Source organism: Syngnathus scovelli, chromosome 18 (genome assembly GCF_024217435.2).
Source record: "Syngnathus scovelli strain Florida chromosome 18, RoL_Ssco_1.2, whole genome shotgun sequence".
Lineage (NCBI taxonomy): Eukaryota > Metazoa > Chordata > Actinopteri > Syngnathiformes > Syngnathidae > Syngnathus > Syngnathus scovelli.
Genome location: NC_090864.1, coordinates 6,514,369 through 6,529,446, shown reverse-complemented (window position 1 = coordinate 6,529,446; position 15,078 = coordinate 6,514,369). Strand labels below are relative to the sequence as shown.

The 15,078-nt window shown below is 46.5% G+C and overlaps 1 protein-coding gene and 1 long non-coding RNA gene across 2 annotated transcripts in view; both read right to left on the bottom strand.

The window, feature by feature from the left end:
* Positions 1–15,078, bottom strand: part of LOC125986308 (uncharacterized) — a 50,820-nt gene that overhangs the window by 17,698 nt on the left and 18,044 nt on the right. The gene's annotated exons all lie outside the window — the stretch shown is intronic.
* Positions 2,931–4,540, bottom strand: LOC137839655 (uncharacterized). The gene is made up of 3 exons (XR_011085694.1): positions 4,333–4,540; positions 3,924–3,947; positions 2,931–3,291 (listed from the first exon to the last, which is right to left on the bottom strand). It is a non-coding gene; the product is annotated as an uncharacterized lncRNA (long non-coding RNA).

Below are 15,078 nucleotides of genomic sequence, written 5' to 3'. Positions count from 1 at the left end.
TGTGCACTGAAACCGTCGAAGTCTTCCTCCTCAATTTCCGATTGGAATAGCATTAGATATCCTTCGCCACACACTTTCTCAGTATCTCTTTCGTCGTCGTTTTTATCCATTTCTTCTAGCATTTTCCATGATGAGGGTCTGTTCATGCTAATCTTATTCATGCACGAAGCGCTAAATTACATTATGCTAAATTACATTGTACTAGTGAGTGACACGTATAGCTCCAGAGTAGACGGGACCACGAAATAAAGAAAAGGGTGCCGCAACACAATGTCATCAACATCGACTGCCTTTAGCTTAAAAGCGGCATCATATGCATTTCTTTTGTCCCCCATAATGACGGTTTGTGTATAAAAGCTTCCTGTCTTTGTGTGAATGCGGGTGTGTGCATGATGCCCGAGACGATCACGTCTTCTTAGGCGCATTAAAAATCCATAAGTACGCCGCGCCGCCGTTTAAGGTTCAAAGTAACCTTCTGATTAAAATGCATTAAAAGTTCACATTCATTACAACTTGTTTTGGTGAGCAAAATGTCAGAAGAATTGAATTTAAATGCTGATTGATTGGGTTTATTTAAGCAGGCAGCCACCTACAACGATTGGACGGACATAGAGGAGTATACTGACTCTGTTACCTCTTACATCACAAAGTGCATCGATGATGTGACTTGCTCAAAATCCGTCGTCACTCGCGCGAACTGGAAGCCGTGGCTGACGGGGGCTGTCCTCAGACTGTTGAGGGCCAGGGACAAGGCTTTCAGAGCGGGGGATGAGGCTGGCTTGAGGACAGCGAGGGCCGACCTGTCCCGAGGCATCAAAGAAGCGAAGAAGGCGTTCTCGTGCAAGGTCTCCACCCACTTCAAGGACAGCAAGGACGCACGTAGCCTTTGGCGGGGCATTCAGACCATCACGGACTACAAGCCCGCGCCGAGGAGCTGTGAGGGCGACGTCCGTCTGCTGAACGATCTGAACCGCTTCTTTGCTCGCTTCGACGCCCAGAACAGCACTTGCCCACTGAAGTCCACTCCCCCCCCACACGAGCAGCCCCTGCGCCTCTCTGCCGACCGTGTGAGGAGGGCGCTTGCCGCTATTGACACCCGTAAGGCGGCGGGCCCTGGCAACATCCCGGGTCGAGCGCTGAAGGACTGTGCTGGGGAGCTGTCGGGTGTCTTCACGGACATCTTTAACGTTTCCCTGCAGCAGGCCATCGTCCCCTCGTGTTTCAAGGCTGCCACCATCGTTCCTGTGCCAAAGAAACCTGCACCGTCCTGCTTCAATGACTACCGCCCTGTGGCACTGACGCCCATCATCATGAAGTGCTTTGAGCGGCTGGTCATGGAGCACATCAAGTCCGTTCTCCCCCCCATCATTGACCCTTTCCAGTTTGCGTATCGTGCCAAGCGGTCCTCTGAGGATGCCATCTGCTCTGCCCTCCACTCGGCCCTCACCCACCTGGAGAGAAAGGACTCATATGTGAGGTTGCTGTTTGTGGACTTCAGCTCTGCCTTCAACACCATTGTGCCGCAGCGACTCGTCTGCAAACTCGACGAGCTGGGCCTCAGTACCTCCCTCTGCAACTGGATACTGGACTTCCTCTGTCAGAGGCCTCAGGTGGTGCGTGTTGGCGACAAAATCTCCGCCAGCATCACGCTGAGCACGGGAGCCCCCCAGGGCTGCGTGCTCAGTCCATTGCTCTTCACCCTGCTGACGCATGACTGCACTGCAACCTACAGCGACAACCGCATAGTGAAGTTTGCTGACGACACGACTCTGGTGGGTCTCATCACGAAGGGTGACGAGACTCGGTACAGGTCGGAAGTTGACCTTCTGACCACGTGGTGCAGGGACAACAACCTCCTGCTGAACGTCAATAAGACCAAGGAAATGATTGTTGACTTCCGGAAGGGTCACACAACACACCTGCCGCTGATCATCGACGGTGCTGTGGTGGAGAGGGTGAGCTGCACCAAGTTCCTGGGGGTGCACATCAGTGAGGACCTCTCCTGGTCCGAAAACACCTCGTCACTGGCAAAGAAAGCTCAGCGCCGCTTGTACTTCCTGCGGAAGCTCAGGCGTGCATGTGCTCCTCAGGCAGTCCTGTCTACATTTTACCGTGGCACCATTGAGAGCGTCCTCACCAGTTGCATCGCTGTCTGGGGTGGTAACTGCACTGAACAGAACTTGAAGGCCCTGCAGCGCATAGTGAATACGGCTGGTAAGATTATTGGTGCTTCGCTACCCTCCCTGAAGGACATTTACACCTCCCATGTCGCCCGCAAGGCAACCTCGATTGCCAGAGATGTGAGTCACCCGGCTCACTCTTTGTTTGACCTTCTGCCCTCTGGGAAGAGGTACAGGAGCCTGCGCTCCCGCACCACCAGACTCGCCAACAGCTTCTTTCTCCAGGCTGTTAGGGCCCTGAACTCGCTACCCCCTTCTGCGTAGCGTGCGGCACTGTTGCGCTATTTTCGGGAATGTCTGCTGTACGCGCACTTGCTCCTTTTTTTTCCTGCTCCTCCTATTTATTTATTTATTTATTGTTGTGTTATTTATTCATTATTTATTCAGCACGCTTTTGTTATACTTGTTTACTTGTTTGTCTGTTGTGAGCCATGTCTTGTCACCGTGGGATAGGGGGGAACGAAATTTCGGTTTCTTTGTGTGTCTTTGGCATGTGGAGAAATTGACAATAAAGCTGACTTTGACTTTGACTTTGACTTTTAATACAATGCAGATGGTCCAAACAGCGCCACTGCTTTGTGTAATCTCTGAGTGATATGGCAGAGTAAGAGAGAGGGTTTAGAGCACAGGTGTCAAACTCAAGGCCCGGGGGCCAGATACGGCCCGCCACATAATTCTATGTGGCCCGCAAAGACAAATTGTGCATCAAATTTGTGTGTAGAATTGCAAATTGTCTTCATTTTTAATATCTTTTTTTAAAATATTTGACCAGTTTTTACTCGTCTGATTTGAAAACGAGTTATTTGTCAGTTTGTTTTGTAGATTTTACTGTGTATAATAGTGTTAAGAGTAAAAGTGATAAAGTCGTCACAAAAATCACGAAAAAAAATCTCGTATAAGCCGCACCTGACTATAAGATGCAGGGTCCAAAATTATGGAAAAAAGTCGCGGCTTATAGTCCGGAAATTACGGTAGTTTGGTGAAGAAGGCAATACGTAACTTTTAATACAGAAAAAAATGGTCAAATACACAAAGGGCAACAATAATCCTCCACATTTGGTTCACCCACACATTTAGAATGGTACCATGTCCATCAAAACGAACGCTCTATCTGTGGGGCACAAAAGCAGAATATACATTCGAGCAAAATGTAACGCTCATCTGGATGTTGTCAGGTCTTACCCAATCGATTACTTCTTCCAAATCTTCCGCCCCACACACTCTACATATATGAATGAATCTATATTTTGAACATGATTTAAAGAATAAAAACAATAAAAAAAAAATATATATATATATATATATATATATATATATATATTACTGTTCGAAAAGGAGTAGGAAGAAACCTAAGCTTATCATGTCCTACCCCATCCATCACTTAGTTCCAAGTGAGAACATTAAAACTACAAAAGAAAAGCAACAAAAACATCTTATAATCCAAAAGTTTAACAGTAGTCGCCTACATTTTCCTCTTTTTGGTAATTTGCAAATATCATTCCTTTATACATTTTGTTAAATAGAACTATATTTCTGCTTTCTTCCAGCCCATTCCACGCAGTTACTCTATAGGATGATATATTTGACAAATCGTCTGCAAAATAAAATATTGTATCAAGTATGTACATACTTCCTAATATCTAATTAAATATTTTATCAGTGTCTTTGATTAATCTCTTTATGTGCAGATGAAATATTCTGAACAATATAGTTAATTTAGGAATACATTGAACTTATTCTTACCTTCCTAAGACCCTTGAACCTCCCCTGCCAAATGGAAGTAATTTCATAAAAGTCAATTAAATGACCTTTGATTCGAGATTCGTGGCCTTTGACCGTGGTGGCCAAGAATGCATTTACCACCGACAGTATTTGGTATAGGACACACAAAACACATAGGAGAAGGCGCACGCCGATAATACAAATACAAACTATAATTCTGAATGGGACCAAAGTAACATACTTCGCTCTCGAAGAGCTTCCCAGGCCCAAGGTGGTCCCGAAGGTCCTGAGTGTAAAGCTTATATGGGCCTATTTTGCTCCACAATACATTTGTCAGGAAGCTCCCATTCCATATGTCATATATTACTTAAAGTAAATTATATTAACAGGAATTTATTATTCATTGTGATGAATTAAAGGGTTTACTTACAGCTCTGGAGGGTTGGTGTGGGTTTAGGTATTGTAGGCCTCTGTACAGAGGCTACCCTCTCGTTCACCGGGGTGAACCCCAATGTGCAGGCACCCAACCGGGGGGGCAATAAGTATGCCCACACCTGCTCGACGCCTCTCACCGTGGGCATCTCCAGAGTGGAAGAGAGTCCAGCCCCTCTTGAGAGGGCTTGTAGCAGAGCCCAAACTGTGTGGAGGCAAGTCCGACTATGTCTAGTCGAAACTTTTCTGCCTCACACACCAACTTGGGCTCTTTTCCAACCAGAGAGGAGACATTCCATGTCCCAAGAGCCAGCTTCTGCAGCCGGGGATCGGACCGCCAAGGTCCCTGCCTTTGGCTCGCTTTGCACCCGACCCCTTTGGCCCCTCCTACAGGTAGTGAGCCCATGAGATGAGGACCCACGTTTTCTCTTCGGGCTGTGCCCGGCTGGGCCCCATGGGCGAAGGCCTGGCCACCAGGTGCTTGCCTTCGAGCCCCACCTCCAGGCCTGGCTCCAGAAGGGGGCCCCCGATGACCCACGTCCGGGCGAGGGGAAAATTAGGTCCATATATTTTAATCATCATAAGGGGTCTTCTGAGCCGTGCTTTGTCTGGCCCCTCACCTAGGACCCTTTTGCCATGGGTGACCCTACCAGGGGCAAGAACCCCCAGATAACATGGCTCCTAGGATCATAGGGGCACGCAAACCCCTCCTCCACGATAAGGTGACAACTCACGGAGTACAATGCATACCAAGATGTGCCAGGAACTGCATGAACATCTTTCAAGAGCCCTAATAAAATACAATAAAATTGTCATTAATATGAATTAATTATCAAGAAAGCAACTGTGAGTAAGTTGTAAACTGGCTGTATACCTGAGTTAATGTTGGGTGGATCTTGGACTTCAGGTTCATGCTTGGCCCTATAATGCCTCAGCATTGAGGAGGTGCTCGTATTGAATAGGAAAGTTCGGTATAACAAACGTGACATTTAACCTGCAGAAAATAATATGAATAGTAAGAGTCACTTTGAAATTAATTTGAATTCAGATATATAAAGTGTAAACAACAAGGTAATTAAAACAAATACCTTATTTTCCGATATGAGATCAAAATGGTCCCACACAGCAGAAACCTTTCTTTTGACTTGGGGCCGCTCCATAATTTCGGATAACTTCGACGATGAACCGCAAAATATCAGATATTGTTTTAGCAAATCCATCCCGTTGACAATGCGCGTCCTTTAACAGAGCTTTGGCGCGGACCCACCACTAGTAATTAGCATACCTCATTAGCAAATTCTCTTCCTTGATCCGTTAAAATTGTCTTGGGTGGCCCAAACTTATAAAAATAATCTAGCACACAATTAGTCACCTCAATAGCCTTTTTCGTTTTGAGCGGATAGGCCTCCGTCCCCTTAGTGAAATAGTCCACCATTACACAAATGTAATGGTGGCCATTTTGGGTGGGCTTCATCTTCCCAATGAGGTCCATCCCCACCAACTCAAATGGCTCTGTGACCTACAATGCAATAGTGTGTTATTGGTGACACTTATATAATAGTCCTATAAAATTAATATTTTTTTATCCATTTTATTACTGCACACTTCTATGGGAATGTAGGATTTCTTATCCTTAAGGCAATTCTGCTTGGCCTGGCATTCAGGGCATTCCAAAAATCTAGAGATGAAGGTCATTCTTTAGTTGACTGCCTGAAATTAAATTTGAAAAATGCAATAATTTACCCATTTGCGAATATCTAGCTGCATTCCAGGCCAATAAAAATGCTTGCTGATGGCATCGTGGGTCCTTTCCATATCACAGTGACCCTCATGACTGGTTACATGCAAATCGTGGAAGATATCGCTGGCCTCAGCAGATGTTTTAACAACTTTGGCCGAGTGCGTGAGACCCTTGTGGCGTCTGCATATTGCTTAGGCAGGCCAATATGACGTAGCTTCCATTTTGTTGCTCTGGTCGGTGGCTATTGCTGCTGGCGACGATGCCACGCCATGCAGTCCGATCCTGGAACCACAAATCCTACCACAGTAGGGTCGTGTTAGGCCTGGATCAGGGGGCTGCTAGCATCTTTTGGTTCGTTTCCTAACATAACCCCCACCACCACAACGCGCTGGCGCCTGTTTTAATTTCAGTGCTATACATTTATACACGGATTCCTCCGGGTATGATACCTGGACTGCTTCTGCAAACACTACATCAGGCGTGTCCAAAGTCCGGCCCGCGGGCCAAATGTTTATATCTTATATATGGGCAAAGTTTTAAAATGGGCCATTCATTGAAGGTGCGCCTTATAATCCGGTGCGCCTTATAGTGCGAAAAAGACGGTAAGTGTGTGTTTTGTTCAACTTTTCAATTGAGAATTTGAACAGTTTTGCAGTCAGGCAAGTTCCATATCGCTTGTGACGAATCTGCAGTCACAAAACACAAGACTGCGCGACACGCTTTACCCGAACGAGCGCAACTGGAGACGGGGAACAAGATAACATGAGCAAGTTAACCTGTAACACCGGGCAACGTTAGCCTCGGCGACTCACGAGCATTTGCCCGTCACGACGCCATCTTTTGGCACATCTCAAGGCAAAATTAGTTAAGCTGTGAGTATGGAAATCGGTTGGCCCCTGTTAACCTAACTCACTGGCAGCAGTGATGCGACAACATCCGCCTTATTTTCGGCAGTATTTTGGCGCTAATTTTCCACTTATTAACTTAACTTACCTGGAGAACTAGTGTTTTTACACCGCCACAATGTGAATTTGCGATTGGGTTTTCATCTCTTGTAGACGAGTTATTTAGGTAGATAGATCTAGGGCAGGGGTCACCAACCTTTCGGAAACTGAGAGCTACTTCCTGGGTACTGATTAAGGCAAAGGGCTACCAGTTTGACATAGACTTCTGAAATAACGGAATTTGCAGTGTGATTTTAACAAGAATAGCAAAAATACAGTCAAACCTTGGTTTTTGACCACAATCCGTTTCAGAAGGCGGTTCGAGAAGCGAATCGGTCGAATTCCGAATCTATTTTTCCCATTACAAATAATAGAATTTTTTAAAATCCATTTCAAGACAAAAAAAAAAAACCCCGCCTTTTATAAGCACTTTTTCATTTGCGCATATTTGTCCGATCGCGCAACTGCAGCGCACCGCCGAACGCCCAACCGTAGCGCGTCGCCCACCGCGCAACTGCACCGCGCCGGTCGCATTATTGTGACAGAGCCGCCGGTAGAATTTAGAAAATATTCTTAAAGTCCTGATGTACTTTCCAAAATTTAAGTGGACCTCGGTGCGCAGGGAGCTTAATTTGGTCCGATCGCGCAACCGTAGCGCGCCGGGCGCTCACTGTTGCATTGCTTTATGAGCGTCTTTGTGTTTTAGGATGGCTTTACTGCTCCCACTTGCTTTCTTTGGAGGCATGATTAGGGGTTAATACAATCCTCAAAGTAATGAAAATACAATAACAACGGAGTCAGTCGGCATCCGGGCCGCGCGGTCGCGTTTTCTCAGGTCCTCCCGGCTCCTTTCGCGAGGTTCGACCTCCGAATTCTGTTGGACAACCGAAGCAAAAAAATCTCTAATTTTTTGTTAGAATTCCGATTTGTTCATGAACCAGGACGTTCGAAAACCGAGGTTTGATTGTAAAATAAATAGATGCAGCTCACTGACAAGTGCCGCTATTTGAGCTAATTTTGGAACAGTCCTGCGGGCGACTCATGCGGTCATCACGGGCGACCTGGTGCCCGCGGGCACCGTGTTGGTGACCCCTGATCTAGGGCCTACTCGGCAAAAGTTTTCGCCAGCATGTGGATCGTGCCAGGGAATTAGACAAGCCGAACAGGAACAAGAACTCAGATGGGCATGGCTCGAGAGCAGCGTCATCGTACAATTCGGAACACAGTCCGTAACCACGTGCTTGACGGAACATATCCGTAAAGTAGATGTCCCGGGGAAGGTTTTGAGTATTTTCTATCAAGATATGATCAGCTATGGGGGTCGCGGCACGAGGAACATTAAGGAGCACATCGAAACAAAAAAACACAAAGATACTTTCTTACTTTTACAAGCATGTGGGTTTAGAAAGTAACATGTAAGCTAATGTTACACTATTGTTAAAGAATAAATCTTCAATATATATCAATCTTCAGTCAATATATATACAGACCCTCGGTGGGCCCCTCAGACCCCCGGCTACTTTTCAGTGTTTTTTCACATTTGCCATTCTCATCCCCAATAGATTCTTTTTACCTGTATGGGGAATAAAAACTCGGTCGCTATTATTTCTATATGTCTTGCTGTTGAGGACAAAAAGTGTACTAGTACAGAGAGCGCACAGATTTTGTGTGGTGCAGGAAAAGGCAATATCTTACAATGAAGTCAGCCGCACTCCCGTTAAAACTTTGACGACATGATGTGATGTTGTAGTGCTTCTTCACCTTTTGTAGATGCCCAATGTGGGGTTTTTTTTCTTCTCCTGTTTGCTTTTGATGGATGTGTTGACATATGTACAGAAATACCCATGACACTTGTGACTGGATGAAATCTTTTACCGCACAATAAAAAAAGCGATTCAACACAACTTGTTTGGACAAGTCTTTTTTTTTTTTTATTTAGCTCCCAACTCGACTCCTACTTGGACTTAAAGATAAGAGGAACAATTATGTTGATAGCACAAGACGAGCGAACTTTGCGCAGCATGGTAAATAAGGGTGTACTTGTTCTGTGGAAGCAAATTCAAGCCCTAAACTATCCGATCTCAATTTGTTTATTTGTTGACTTAAATGTTAGCTAGTCAACTTTAATATTGGTTGCACTAAGACAACTGGCGTCATGACTATTCTTCAGTTACAAATATGCCTTCACACTTAATATCTCTTCACCCCCCCGCTTCATTCTCATTTTTTATTGGATTTTCCAGTACTTCAGTTTATTTCAGTACAATAATCAGAATTTTTACAAATGTAAATGTAATATTACCTGTCAGCAGGCTGCCAAACAAGGCCATTACCTTTCTTTCAAATGGACCTTTAACAAATCTTAAGCAGTTAATTGCTTTCCAGTAAATGATTATTGAAATAAAGTCCAGGCTTTCATTTCTTTGAAGGCAACAAATGAGTCAGCAGGGCTTTAACGTCACATTTTATCTGTGATGTGTAACAGACTTCGTACCAGTCAGCGCCTTGCTCCAGCTGAGTTGTTACATGTTTTTATCCACCGCATACTTTTTCATTGGAGAAAAGCTTGAGGCACACCACCAACAAAAATCTGTCATTACCCCCAGCTTTAATTATAAAATTAGTTATATTACAATAAGACATTTTAAATGTGCTATATAAAACCCTATTCCTATATATCAATGGAGAGTGGCATCATTGAATAAAATAAAAAAACATTCCAGGTGTTTTAAATTGTACTTTTTTTTGTATAAAAGTGCGTTGTTTTTTTTTAAAAAGGTTTTAGACAGGAATAAACTATTGAAAGTGATTGTGATTAAAATCCAAAAGAATCAACATGACTTTGCTTTATGTTTTAGACTAGCTCTATAAATATTGCGACAATAAGAACAAAGTCACTTTTAAAGACGCACTACTGTTGTGGCAGCAGCCGAGTGGCTATCACAGTCAAGGATGCTCTTATTTCCATTAGTCTGCAAACGCACCACGGCCGTCAGAGCGTCACCTCAATTAGCCACACATGCTCAGTGGTTGGGAAACTGCTTCAGCTCACCTCCAAAAGTCATTGGGGCTTGCTTCCTGCTCACACGTGAGCAGAAACTGCTCATATGTGCAAGTGCTTGTTTAGCGACCAGTCCAGAATGTAGCTTGCTTGTCGTCAAAAGTCTCATCCTCGTCATTTGTTCTTTTTCCAGCTCTTGGGCCAGAGGTTCCGTTGGATGACTAGCCTTTACTCTCAGAGAAGGTCCTTTTTCTTTGTTCTTCATTCATCTACTCAAGCCGCCTTCATCATGACAGACAGTGAAATATTCCGAAAAGTCAAAAACTTTGTGAACGTTCAATCGCACTGACATCTAAGATTTCATCGCTGTTCTCCTGTTAATGTCACGACTTCATTTGGTGACGATGTCACAGGAGCTCCATCTCGGTTGTAGCACCACGATCTGTTTGGTCTTCACCTGGTGAACAAGTAGATAGCGCCCACTGCAGCCACGGATCCGATCGTTCCAAGCACGCCCAAAATGATGCCGGCCGTGTTGGGGTGCACTGTAACAGAACAGGTGAGATGTTTTGGTAGGTTCCGTTTTCAGAAGCTCAGAGGAACCATGTTTTTGTGGATGCTGCAAGGTATCTCGGCAGGAACTCACCGTCCTCCGTCACGGTCAGCAGGATGTCTTGAACGCCCGTCTGTGTGTTGTTGCTGAGCGTGCACGTGTATGTGCCGCTCTGCTTAGCGCTCAGGTGGTACAGGTTGAGGGTGCCCGCCTCGGACACACCCTTCACGTGCTCCTTCCAATCGCCGATGATATGGAGTTTGTGTCCGGCGAGCCTGCTGGCGATGACGTTCCTGCGGTTGAACGTCCATTCAAGGCTGCTCGGGTGAGAGACGGGCGCACACTCGATGCTCGTTGCTGCGACGGAAATGTCCAGAACTGGAAGGAGGCATTTAAAGTTTGTCAGCATGTGCGGTGGGCAATTGAAATGCCCCCCCCCCCCCCCAACCGGGTGAGTGTCTCACTTGTTTTCCTCCACGTGATTCTTCGGCCGCTGTTGGTGGTGCTGACATCACAGATGTATTCCAGGTCGGGGTGGGCGTCGCCCGCCAACGCCAGCGAGCCATTGATGTTGTAAAGCTGCGTCTGCGTCTCTTGCTGGACCTGGCTGCTGTTGCGGAGGGCGTCAGGCAGCGCCGGCTCTGTGGACCAGCGGAGTTCGGGTTGCGGGAAGATTCCGCCCGAGCTGCAGATCAGCTGATCCTCATCGTCGGGACGGAAGCGGATTGAGGTGACCGCAGCTGCAATGGGATGCCATGATAGGACAACGTCCACTCGCTTCCATTCCATTCATTGAACGACCTCTGATGTACTTCAGGTGGCTTGTCGACTCACCTTCCACGTTGAGCTTGATGAAGTACCTCCGCTGTCTCGTGAGTGTTCTCACATAGCACATGTAGGTGCCTTCATCTGCAACCAGCACGTCCGTGATCAGCAGAGAAGCGTTCCCTTTGGGGATGTTCTCCTTGAACAGCGATGTGCGGCCCCTGAAGTGCTGGTCCTGCTCCTGCAGCTGGTCTTTTCCGTAGTCAAAGTTATGAACTAGGAGTTTGCTTGGTAACCACCGCTCCCAGTCGATGACCACGTCACCGCTGATGGGAAAGTTAGCCTCCAAAAGGCAGGGCGTCTTCCAGCGACACCAGACGTCACGGTTGCCTGCAAAAGGTCCGCGCAATCAGGTCAGCAATGCAATGTCACACCAAATTCCTTCTGATGACATGCTCGTGTCGAGCACCTGAGCTGGAACTCAGTGACGGCTAAGTAAGCAAGTAAGCCCCCCCCCCCCAGCAGCTTTTTCCGTTCCACCACTTGTTCTCAAACGCCTTAGTCCCAACACTCTCATGTCGCTCTCTAAGTACTTTCAGCATGAGCAACATTCAAATAGCTTTGTGTTATTGACATTCATTTCAATATCTGATTCTAAATGAAAGGCCACTGAATAGGCATTGATTGTTTTGCTCGTAAAGTATCAAACCCACATTGAATAACAAGTGCTCAAGTTATGTTTCTTATAACAACAAATGTGTCATATTTACAAGTGCATAAACGTAAATTTTAGTCAAGATTACAGGACCCGGTATTCCCAGGAGGTCTACCATCCAAGGACTAACCTTAACCCGGCTTATCTTCCAAGGTCGAGCATTCTCAGGGTAGTATGGCCGTAAGAAAAGATCCTCGGAAGATGATTGGCATTCATTTACAAATGAGACCATAGTGCAGCAATGGTAGGGAAAAACAAAGGCACTTGTACTCGTAAGGTACTTACTAAGAATTAGATATTTCAGGGAAGTGACCTCAAGTAAAAGTACTTGTGTACTCAATTTAACGTCCACTCGCTTCCATTCCATTCATTGAACGACCTCTGATGTACTGGCTTGTGGACTCACCTTCCACGTTGAGCTTGATGAAGGACCTCCACTGTCCCGTGAGTGTTCCCACATAGCACATGTAGGTGCCTTCATCTGCAACCCGCACGTCCGTGATCAGCAGAGAAGCGTTCCCTTTGGGGATGTTCTCCTTGAACAGCGACGTGCGGCCCCTGAAGTGCTGGTCCTGCTCCTGCAGCTGGTCTTTCTCATAGTAGAAGGAATGAACCTGGAGTTTGCTTGGTAACCATCGCTCCCAGTGGATGACCACGTCATCTCCGATGGGAAAGTTGGCCTCCAAAAGGCAGGGCGTCTTCCAGCGACACCAGACGTTACGGTTGCCTGCAAAACATCCACGCAATCAGGTCAGCAATGCAGTTTCACACCATTGAGAGATCAAATTCCTTCTGATGACATGCCCGTGTCGAGCACCTGAGCTGGAAAGTATGTTTGTCTCGTTCCACCTTACCTCCAATGACCAGACGCCATAGGACAGTGACCACCAAAAAGCCCACCGCAGCAGTGCCGCTGCTCTTCATCTTTGCGCTTTTCTCATTGTATCCGAGTGTCCACCAGCATTCCCCGTGGCTGGATAAGATCTCTTAAATAGGCGTGTCAAAGTCTTCTGCCACACCCCCGCTCAAAGGTTGCATTGTCGAACTCACGCGGACATTGTTTTACAGTAGAATTGCCAGTCCGCGTATTGAACTTTGAAATCACTGGGCGGTCCTAAAACGAGAGATACACAAAACTCAGCTTCAATTATAAAATGAGTTATATTACAATAAGACATTTAAAATGTGCTATATAAAACCCTATTCCTATATATTAATGGAGAGTGGCATCATTGAATAAAAAAAAACATTCTAGGTGTTTTAAATTGTACTTTTTTTTGTATAAAAGTGCGTTGTTGTTTTGTTAAAAAGGTTTTAGACAGGAATAAACTATTGAAAGTGATTGTGATTAAAATCCAAAAGAATAGACATGACTTTGCTTTATGTTTTAGACTAGCTCTATAAATATTGCGACAATAAGAACAAAGTCACTTTTAAAGACGCACTACTGTTGTGGCAGCAGCCGAGTGGCTTATCACAGTCAAGGATGCTCTTATTTCCATTAGTCTGTAAACGCACCACGGCCGTCAGAGCGTCACTTCAATTAGCCACACATGCTCAGTGGTTGGGAAACACTGCTCCAGCTCACCTCCAAAAGTCATTGGGGCTTGCTTCCAGCTCACGGGTGAGCAGAAACTGCTCGTATGTGCGAATGCCTGTTTGGCGACCAGTCCAGAATGTAGCTTGCTTGTCGTCAAAAGTCTCATCCTCGTCATTTGTTCTTTTTCCAGCTCTTGGGCCAAAGGTTCCGTTGGATGACTAGCCTTTACTCTCAGAGAAGGTCCTTTTTCTTTGTTCTTCATTCATCTACTCTTGCCGCCTTCATCATGACTGACAGTGAAATATTCCGAAAAGTCAAAAACTTTTTGGACGTTCTATCGCACTGACGTGCAGGTTATCATCGCTGTTCTCCTGCAAAAGTCACATTATAGGACTCCGTCACGAGTGCAGCACCGCGATTTGGTCTTCAAGTAAATGGCTCCAGCCACGATCGCTCCAACCACGATCGCTCCAACCACGCCCCCTGCGATTTTGGCCGTGTCGTTGTGCACTGTAACAGAACGGGTGAGATGGTTTGTTATTCACAATGGCATCTCACTATTTCTCAGCAGCAACAAAGTTGACCTAAGAACAAAATGTGAAACTCATGTAGGTTCCGTTTTCAGAAGCTCAGAGGAACCATGTTTTTGTGGATGCTGCAAGGTATATCGGCAGGAGCTCACCGTCCTCCGTCACGGTCAGCAGGATGTCTTGAACGCGCGTCTGTGTGTTGTTGCTGAGCGTGCACGTGTATGTGCCGCTCTGCTTAGCGCTCAGGTGGTACAGGTTGAGGGCGCCCGCCTCGGACACGCCCTTCACGTGCTCCTTCCAGTCGCTGACCATATGGAGTTTGTGTCCGGCGGACCTATTGGCGATGACGTTGCTGCGGTTGAACGTCCATTCGAGGCTGCTCGGGTGAGAGACGGGCGCACACTCGATGCTCGTTTCTGCGACGGAAATGTCCAGAACTGGAAGGAGGCATTTAAAGTTTGTCAGCATGTGCGGTGGGCAATTGAAAGGCCCCCCCACCGGGTGAGTGTCTCACTTGTTTTCCTCCACGTGATTCTTCGGCTGCTGTTGGTGGTGCTGACATCACAGATGTATTCCAGGTCGGGGTGGGCGTCGCCCGCCAACGCCAGCGAGCCGTTGATGTTGTAAAGCTGCGTCTGCGTCTCTTGCTGGACCTGGCTGCTGTTGCGGAGGGTGTCAGGCAGCGCCGGCTCTGTGGACCAGCGGAGTTCGGGTTGCGGGAAGATTCCGCCCGAGCTGCAGATCAGTTGATCCTCATCGTCGGGACGGAAGCGGATTGAGGTGACCGTAGCTGCAATGGGATGCCATGATAGGATAACGTCCACTCGCTTCCATTCATTGAATGACCTCTGATCAGGTGGCTTGTGGACTCACCTACCACGTTGAGCTTGATGAAGGACCTCCACTGTCCCGTGAGTGTTCCCACATAGCACATGTAGGTGCCTTCATCTGCAAC